Here is a 10,880-nt window from a genome sequence, read left to right on the forward strand (position 1 = left end):
TATGTGTGTGTGTGTGTTTCTATAGTTTTATATAATTTGAAACAAATTGGGCTACAATTTCTGTTTCAAAGTTTAAGTAGTTGATTTTTGTCTTACTGTGTTTCAAACAGTTATATCCTTACTTACCTTTCTGTCATGCACTGAGAAACACATTAGGCACTAGATTAGGAGATAGTCCTACTTTGCTGGTATCCCCCTGATGCACTGCAATCTCTTATAAATGTCTCTGCCTTCTCGGGAATTCTTTTGATCCTGACTCTTAATTTCCTTCAGTGGTTCTAGTATCAGTCACGTTCCCTTAGACATGGCACTCCTTCGTCTGCATCTGTACTTTTCTTCCACAAGCCAAAGAAGGAACTCAACTCAGTAGTCCCTGAATTAATATCTTCATCCAGCTGTGGAGGTAGAGAGATTCTGACATCATCATAGTCAGTTGGTAGCCCTGATTCCAGGGACCACTTCTTGTAATGCGACAGTCCTCTCAGGAGCCATGTCTCCTTGTGGGGTCTTCCCTGTCTTCCTTGCATTTCTCTCTTCTGTACTTGCTCACACCGTGTACCCCTTTATAGTGCATATGTGGTGTTCTGTAATGTTCTGCTGTAACAGTACTGAATCATGAGTTCCTTAGAGGTACAGACTACATGTATCTCCTAATAGCTGGAATTTTGTCGGAAACATCAAGGCCTTTTGAGAACCTGCTGACAACTCAGTAAACACACAACAGTAATATCCTTTGCATTTTGCCACACTTTATTTTTCTGTTCAAAAACGTGAGCCCATGATAGTGTGAAGATAAGATAGCAGTATAGATAATGAAAACAAATCTAAGCACCCTCTATCAGGAAAACAGAAGTTCATGCCTTGTCCAGGTCTAACCCTCCAGTCCAGTGACATTGCTTGTTTAATATACACAAAGTTGATTCTGATACATTGAAGCAAGCACCCTTGGCAGAGTTATTGTTCCTCAGTTATTTTCCTATTGCAAATTATGGCGTTCACCTGTAACAATTTAATGCTTTGCCTCCCCTACATTCATACTATCGTGATCATAATGAGCACATACTTGTTTATCTGGAATGTTCACCGTTCTTCTTTATGTTTTTGATCTCAAATACATGTTCAGATTAACAGTCAACTGTGGTTATTTCTGAATCATTCTTCACACTGACTTAATATGACTTTTACTCTCACAGTCTGTTCTTGAAATAACTAAATCAAGGCCTGGTGACACAATCATTTGGGTACTAGTCCTATATCATCAGCTGCCTTAGTAGTAGTTGCTATGCATTATCAGTTTACTCATAAGGATATCAACATTAATGGTATAAACATAAGCAGTAGTTATGGGGGTTGGAGAGACGATTGGGTGGTTAAGAATGTTCGGTGCTCTTGCAGAGAACCAATGTTCAGTTCCCAGCACTCATGTCAAGTGGCTTACAACTGTCTGTCACTCCATCTCCAGGAGACCCAACCCCCCCCCCCACACACACACATAAATAAAAATAAGAAATAAAAGTAAGAATCTATAAAAAGTAGATAAAAGACTCAATGATATACAACTTTTGAGTCTGACCTTTTTTTGATTTTTTTATTAGATATTTTCTTTATTTACATTTCAAATGTTATCCCGTTTCTTGGTTTCCCCTCTGATAACCCCCTATCCCATCCCTCTCCCCCTGCTCACCAACCCACCCACTCCTGCTTCCTGGCCCTGGCATTCCCCTATACTGGGTCATAGAACCTTCACAGGACCAAGGTCTTCTCCTCCCACTGATGACCAACTAGGCTACATCCTCTGCTACATGTGCAGCTAGAGCCATGACTCCCATGTGTTTTCTTTGGTTGGTGGTTTAGTCCCAGGGAGCTCTGGGGTACTGGTTAGTTCATATTGTTGTTCCTCCTATGGGGCTGCAAACTCCTTCAGCTCCTTGAATACTTTCTCTAGTCTGACCTTTAATAAAAAGAACAAGTACTTTCCTCTTGGAAGAAACGCTAAAGGTTACCAAATTGAGGACATTACTAAGGATTCGAAATAAGCTATGCATGTTTCCACTCAATAAATGATTATGTTTTTTTGTGTGTCATCAGCTGATTATATTTCGGAATAAATGTACTTGATTAAGTTCAAATGTACAAATAAGAAGTAGAAATTATGTAAATTTCCTTTGTTTAAATAGTGTTTTTTCTTTTAAGGAAGAAGATATTCTTCATGGAAATGTATGAGTTGACATTATAGTTGAATCTTACTTTATCATGTAAAATCATATTTACAATATTTTAAAAAGTTAGATTATGTAAATCACTCTGGGACATACAAATTGTGGATTATTTGTCAGCCGAAAGATTATGCATTTAGGAACATGTTTGAAAGCTTATTCTTCAACATGCTCATCTTGGTTGATATGGTTGGTATTTCCGTTGTATGCTTTATTTAGGGAGAATGTGCAAGGGAGATTCTTATACAATGAGGAACAGAGTGTTCATATAACAACAATCAATTTCCAGTGCTAACCATGATTATTGTTTTAAATTTACTGCATAGCTTTTAAAAAACAAATCTCTTTATTCTTTGAGATATTTCTTGCATTTTTTTCTGTTAAATATGGAACCTCTACTTCTATTCAAGGCAAAAGTATAGATGGAGGGGTGCTGGGGACGATAGCTTGGATGGCAAAGTACTTGCTTTGCATCATAAGAACATGAGTTTGAGTCTCCAGAACACATGTAAAAAAAAAAATCTAGGTGTGTTTGTGCATGCCTGCAATGTAAAAGTGGGAAGGTACAAACTGGAGCATTCCTAGGGCTTGCAACAAAGTCAATTTGCTGAATCAATGAGCTCCATTCTAATTGGCTGAGGTTTGCTTAACAATATTCCTCTTTTCTCTATTCAAACTTAAAAATCAACTATGAGACAAAAGAGTTATGAAGATAAATAATAGAATACTATTTTTCTATGGTTAAAGATGTGGAAGAATGTAACCTGGTGGGTAAGCAAGCATCTTCATATTTCACTTTCAAATTAAATATTTCTCCTATCTCAAAATGTGGCAAAGAAATTGTGAAACACACTGACATTATTCTCTGGCTTTACAGGTACATGAGCACACACACTTGTGCATATATCTACACAAACAAATAATACATAGATACACATATATGGAGATATAGATATACAGATAAACAGTGATAAAATTCTACTGAGCTCCATTACTCTCTGTCTTCATTTTCTTCTGATGGCTAAAGAGATCTGGCCTACAGGCTACTAGTTAGCTGTGTCAATGAATTCTTTCAATTATTCTCTCTGGGAGTTTGGTATTAACTTTCAGAATTGGTAGAGGATTAATTAGTATCCCTCTATATTTGTTTTGGAACAGATGAGAACTTGGGAGTAGGTACATCAAGCTTCCCCTTGGGACTCTGTGATGTGTGAAGAACCCCACTACTTCCTTAGTCTAGGCAGAAACTTCTGAACTTGACTATTTTAAAGATTGTCTAAGGACATTCCAGGAGTGTCTTTTCCTGTTGTCATGCAGGACAACTGCTGTCATGTCCTCTCCTGTAGGAAGGCAGACAGAGCATCAAGACAGTAGGAGGGCTCTGTTGCTCTCAAGGCTGTGCGCGTGGTTATGGGAAGTTATCAGAATGAAATGTTGTCAAGAACATGTGATGCAAGGAGCTGGCTGGGATTATTGATAGGGTTTGGTAGGCAACACCCCTCTTTTCTCTACTGAAATTTAAAAACCAACTAAGAGATAAAGGAGGTAGGCAGATTAAAAAAAAAAACAGAAATATTGTTTTTCTAAGATAAAGCTAAGGAAGAATGTGACCTAGTGGGTGAGTAGCTTTATATTTCACTTTCATATTTAAAAAATATGTGTCTACAGATTAATCATGAACTGACAGAATTGACCAATTGTGTGGTAGGTTCATTGACATGAAGACAAAGCTAACTCTGGGGCAGCTGCTTTCCAAAGCTAAGGAATACAGGAGAGGTCTGATTTCATCAATACGATAACTTAGGGGATGTGGAGATGGCTCAGGCAGAAGTGCCTTTGGGCCAATATGAGGACCTGGTCAGATCCAAGCACCAATGTAAAAGCCAGACATAGTGAGTGACACACCTGTGAGTCTAGTAGTAGGGATTAGAGAGCGGAATGTTCCCAGAGTACACTGCGTCTAACCATCCTGTGGGCTCTAAATGAGAGACAGTATCTCAAATGCAAAATCTTTAGAGGAGACACCTGACCTACATGAGTGCTCTCGCCTGTGCGTGCGCGTGCGCGCGCACACACACACACACACACACACACACACACACACACACACACCCTTTACACATATACAGCACCCACATAAACATGTACCACACGCACAATACTCACAGACACATAATTAAGTAATAAAAATAACTTAAGGAAGATAAAACACAAATGGTTCACAATTATTCTGATAGAAAAAAATTTTAATTGGAAAGGGAAAATAAAAACATTTCTTTCCAAGGATCACTGCCTCATTGGTTGAAAAAAATGAATGAGATTAGACATTTTTCTGTACGGAGAGATAAACACTTTTTCCTACTCCTGTGTTGAAGCCAACAGGTCATGAGATCACAAAAGAAATACAAGCCAGAGTTTCTACTTTCAGGAGATTGCAATTTAACTGGACTGAACAACTGCTCAAGTGACAGAGACTGAGCTGGAGGAGCCCAGTGAACGTGAAGAAGGAAACAAATAACCACCCACTCTTTCTTAAGCTGAGTGCCCCAGAGCAGAGCTTTTCAAAGTGGACCTGAGAGGATGTGTGGTTCTGGGTTAGAAGGAAGGAAGCTGCTTATGCTTGGTAGAACTGGGACGTATATGTACACTTGTGTCTGTGTGTTTGAGTACAATGAGATTTGTGGAAAACTCTCTTGGCAGAGAAGAGGGGAGTGATTAGACTGAGCATCCTTGAACTCTTGCTGTCTGTGGTTTTGGTTCAACACACACATAACTCTAGGGACTGAGTGGTCCATACACTCTTGTTTCTCCTTTTAGGATGTAGTATCTATAATAGCCTAGGTTATGCTAATTACCAAGTGAATCATCCTCTTCTCATGATAATTTACCAAAAGAATAGTTCACTGTCAGCATAAGCAAGTGGAGAATGGAGGTTTGAATAAGAAGAGAAATAAATCTTGTGGAATGTGACTTCCGTGAGAAGTGCTGGCTGAGACTAAACCATATCCCAGCATCATCATTGCTGACGAAGAGCCTGATAGGAAAGGGAACGGGAAGTTTTCACAAGAAATGAAAAAGGATTCTTCAGGGATAGAAAGATTACTAGAAATCCAGGCTGTCTAGATGGTGTCAAGAGAGATCTGATAAAAGGGTGGGATTTGGTGGGATTTTCTTATATATACTCCACATTTAAAAGTTTAGATGTCTTTCTAACTGCTTAAACTTTTTATGGCCGAGTTCTTACGTCGCGTGCTTTTCAAATGTGCTTAAGAGCTGGCTGAGATAGGCATATATATATATATATATATATATATATATATATATAAAGATTCATCTATATTTATTCTGTTCTCCTTGATTCGGTGACAATGTTATTGAGGAAACAAACACTAATGAAGAGGGAAGAGTGACAAAAAGGAAGTTTTTAAAATTGAAAATAGATTTATTTTCATACTATATATTTCATATAATTTAAGTAGGGAGGGTGAGTAGAAAGGGGAATGAGGGAAGAAATTCAGGGAGAGAGATAAAGTCAAGGGCAACTTGAGGTGTGATATGGAAATGTCACACACTAGTAACTTGCATATATATGAAATTGCAAATAATGGAGAGACAGAGTCCCAACCTGTGGTGTCCCTGTCACTACACGAAGCTTTCAGCACCAGGATTGGGTTACATCTAATTAAGTTTTTGTAAAAAAGGATCTTATGGGAATCCCCAAACAATCCAGGCTGTTGCTAAGACGATAGGTTGCTCTCTACAAATTGACAGCCAGATCCTATTGCTAGAGACAGCACCGATGCAACTCATTGACCATGGAGAAATCAAGCTGCTGCCTAGACAGAGCCTTCACCTCTATGTTCTAGCAGCTAGTACAGAAAGGTACTCTCCAGGATACCAAAGGGGAAGCATAAACACACACCTAGCCACAAACCCACTGATCTACAGTGCTGTTCTGCCTGCACAATATATTAGGGCTATGGCGGCACAAAGCTTATGGGAGTAACCAACCAATTTCTGATTTGACTTAAGGTCCACTCCATAAGATGAAACCCATAGGTTTCATAGGGCTTTGTTCATCCATCATCAGAGAAGTTTTCCCTCCCAAAAGATGGAAACAAATACAGACATCCATAGTCAGACATTACACAGAGAATGAGAGATCTTGGAACACTTGTTTCTGAATGAGATGTCCCATCAAATGCCTTCCCTCAGACTTAAGGGAACCTAGCAGAAGAGGAAGTAGAAACAGTGTAAGGACCAGAGGGGAATGGAGGACACCAAGAAAATAAGGCCCTCTAAATCAAAATGAACAAAGGTCATGTGAAGCAGCATGTATAGTGGGTGTCTCTCTATGAACCTTCAACTGGTCTGGAAGTCAGAAAGCCTTAGCCATCCTCTACCCACATAGATGGAGATCAAGGTGTGAATGGAAATTCATGGCTCTTTTTTTCTCATCGGTTCTGGGAGATTTTGAAATAAAGTTCTCTTGATTTTGCAGCAAGCATGCTGATCCACTGATCCATTGCTTAGCCCTTGGAAAGCAATACTTTAAAAGTATATGTATATATTTCCATAGGCATTGAGACTACAATTGTTTCCTGAGTCAGGGGTTTCTAACGTCACAGAACTTACAGGGTAGTCTCTATATAGTAAGGAAATTTGTTGACAACTTACAGTCTGTAGTCCAACTTTCCAACAATGGTCAGCAGCAGCTATGAATGGAGGTCCAAGGATCTAGCAGTTGTTCATTCCCACAAGTCAATCAGGCAAAGGAGAGGGATCTTCCTTCTTCCAATGTCCTTATATAGGTCTCCAGCAGAAGGTGTGGCCAAGATTAAAGGTGTGTACCACCATGCCTGGATCTGAGATTTGCTTTGTCCCAGATGACCTTGAACTCAGAGATCTTGCCTTAGTCTCCTGGGACTCATAGCCACTATGCTTCAATGTCCAGGCCAAGATCCAGGTCAGAAACTTGTATCCCCCAGACTTCAGATTAGGATCACATATGAGCCTTCCAATTCTGGATTGTGATTCATTCCAGATATAGTCAAGTTAACAACCATGAATAGGCACTACAGGTATAAACTTTCACTTTGATTTAATGAAGAAAATATTAATTGAAATGATCATTAGGTAGGGCTATCAAGTGAAATTGTTAATTATTTTATGTACTGACACCAGCTTTTTTTTTTTTTTTTCCATTATTCAAGGATTGGGTCCCTGTAAGGACCCTTGCTTTGATTCTCATTCTTGATAATGATGACAATGTATGTATGTATATGCATACATATTCAACATGTTATTATTTAATATAAGGTGATTTATTAAGTATAAGATGATTTATTAAATATAAGCTGATTTAAGCAGACCTTTTTCATACTTAATAGTCCATGGATTTATGAAGACTGGTTGGGATCCAGGGTCTTGTATTTGGCCAGACTCCTTAGGATTTATGTAACTTTCAGCACAGAAAATGTTGATGCTCTGATTTTAGAGACTACAATCGTTTCCTGAGAAATATCATTGCTGTGGTAACTTAAAAAACAAAACAAAACAAAAAGGAGTATCATGATCTAGACCATTATGCTATATGAGAATTTTAGCAGTATGTTTGCCTGCATAAGACCAATTTATGGTACAACATTGTCTTAGTCAGGGTTTTTATTCCTGCACAAACATCATGACCAAGAAGCAAGTTGGGGAGGAAAGGGTTTATTCGGCTTACATTTCCATACTGCTGTTGATCACCAAAGGATGCAGGACTGGAACTCAAGCAGGTCAGAAAGCAGGAGCTGATGCAGAGGCCATGGAGGGATGTTCTTTACTGGCTTGCTCAGCCTGCTCTCTTATAGAATCCAAGACTACCAGCCCAGAGATGGTCCCACCCACAAGGGGCCTCTCTCCCTTGATCACTAATTGAAGAAATGTCCCACAGCTGGACCTCATGGAGGCATTTCCCCAACTGAAGCTCCTTTCTCTGTGATAACTCCAGCTGTGTCAAGTTGACACAAAGCTATCCAGTACAAACATAGATGGAGGAAAATTTCTAGCTTGCTAAATGAAGAACTATAGGCAAACAATGGTGTACTGGCTAGTTTTGTGTCAACTTGACACAGCTGTAGTTATCACAGAGAAAGGAGCTTCAGTTGGGGAAATGCCTCCAAGAAATGCTATAAGGCATTTTCTCAATTAGTGATGGGGGGGGGGTACCCTAGTGGGTGGTACCATCTCTGGGCTGGTAGTCTTGGGTTCTATAGGAGAGCAGGTTGAGCAAGCCAGTGGAAGCAAGCCAGCAAAGAACATCCCTCCATGGCTTCTGCACCAGCTCCTGCTTTCTGACCTGCTTGAGTTCCAGTCCTGCATCTTTTGGTGGTCAACAGCAGTATGGAAATGTAAGCCGAATAAACCCTTTCCTCCCCAACTTGCTTCTTGGTCATGATGTTTGTATAGGAATAGAAACCCTGATTAAGACAAATGGCTATCCAGAGAAGAAAAACCAGTTTTCTTCAGATACAGGCCTCATCCAAGTTCTAAGAGGTCAACCCTAAACACACATACACATAGACAAGGCCAAATTAATTGGACTCAGTGGCACACATATATCCATGGCATGACAATAATTACATAAGAAAGGGTCATGAATTCAAGATGGTTATGGGACATGGGAGGAGTTGGAGGAGGAAAGAGGAAAGGAGAAAATTATTCAAGCACAGTACTCATACACACAATTCTCATATAGATTACAGGAAAAAGGCATTTGCCTAGCTGTTCTTTGAGCCTCTCTTCCCTGAAATTAAAGTGTGTAGTCCACATTATAAACACTACCAAGCCACATGCCATCCTGAAAACTTCTGGTCAGAGTCAAGTTGTGCTGAACTAAACTTGAATGTTTAAAGTGTGTGTTTTGATGATCTCTGAAGTACAGCAAAGAGTGACACAGTACAAAGAAAAGTTACTGGTCCTGATATGATTGTTTATGATTGCTGAAAATTGGTGGTTCAGCAAAATAGAAGCTACTTGGGTTTCCAAATCGACAGTATCTGGCTTTATAAAAATAATGCAATTATAGGAATCAGTGTTTAAAAACTGTAAGAATTTAGATGATTGTGTTTATATATCTAATCCTCTATAAGAAGGATATACTCCTTCATTTGACATTTACTGAAGGTCTAATATGCTTTCAGCATTATTCTGAGCCCAGAACATTCATTGGCAAACAAGTCAATCTTCATCCTTACCTTCAACAAATTCAGTATTAACAGCAAGAGACAGACGATAAGTAATTACACAAGTAAACAAACAAGATATTTTGAGTTTGTATGGCCAAAAAATAGCTCTTTTTGTTCAGTAATGTCCTCTACAAGAAAGTGACACATAACAGGGACACAAATGAGACTAAATAAGTGATGTACAGACCAGAGATTACTGTTTTCCAAATACAACCGTCACCAGAAAATCCACAGAAAAGGAATAAATATATGCCATTTAAGGGCTAGGCCTGAGGTCATAATGAGAGTCCTGGGCACAGAAGTTGAGAAGGAGACAAAGACATATTGGTGGTATAGGGATGGGGTAAAGGTTTGAGGTTTGTTTTGAATACAGTGGTATGCCTTTAGAAGATTTTAAGCAGGAAAGCAACTGGCTATAATTTCCATTAACAAACAAACAAACAAACAAGCACCACATCTTTCTGTGTAGAAAATGAACTGTCGAGAGGACAAGAATGGAGGAGAGCGTCCAGCTGTGACTCTGTTTGAAAAGGGTGTTGAGGAGTTATCAGAATCTGTGTGTATACACTGAGAAACTGGACAGCAGGGGAGGAAAAGAGAGGGGGGATTTGTGGAGACTTCTCCTCTTCAATCTAAGCGTCTGGACAAATGGAATTACCATTCTGTTGAGAAGTTGAAAGGAAGAAGCTGTTGATGGAGAAGTGACACAGATCAAGTAAGCCTGAGAACCCTACCACCTCCAAAGAAACAACAAGCTGATGCGACGTTGTGTAAGCCTAAACTTTGCACAAGAGTTCTGGGTTAGAACACAAATCGTCTAGTCACTTGGCATTTGCAAAGGACCCCATAATTTTGGAAGTTCGATGTGACATGGAAAGTCTCTCATTTGTTTGAGCTTCTGTAATAAGATATAGTGAAAAATATGACTTACAAGCAACAGGGTTTTATTCCTCATCACACAATTCTTGATTCCAATAATCCAAGATTAAACCACTAGCAGGTGTAGGGTCTGTTCATAAGTGCTTTCTAGTTCATAAGTGGCCTTTTTTTTCTCTGTGACCTCATATGGTAGGAAGAAAATGAGAGTTGAGAAAGCCAGGTTCCTTTAATAAAGGCTCAGGAAGGGGCTACTTTCATTCAAGTTTAAAACAGTTGATAGCACCACATCTAGTCGTTAGTCCTCTGTGGATAAAAATGACAACTGATAATATGGTTCAGGTTCACACACGGATCCTCTTAAATTTTATTATTCTATTTTTATTTTTTTCCAATTTTATAAGGTATTTACTTCATTTACATTTTAAATGCTATCTCCAAAGTCACCTATACCCTCCTCCCCCACTCCCCTACCCACCTACTCCTACTTCTTGGCCCTGGTGTTCCACTGTACTGGAGCATATAAAGTTTGCAAGACCAAGGGGCCTCTCTTCCC

Source organism: Mus pahari, chromosome 16 (assembly GCF_900095145.1).
Source record: "Mus pahari chromosome 16, PAHARI_EIJ_v1.1, whole genome shotgun sequence".
NCBI lineage: Eukaryota > Metazoa > Chordata > Mammalia > Rodentia > Muridae > Mus > Mus pahari.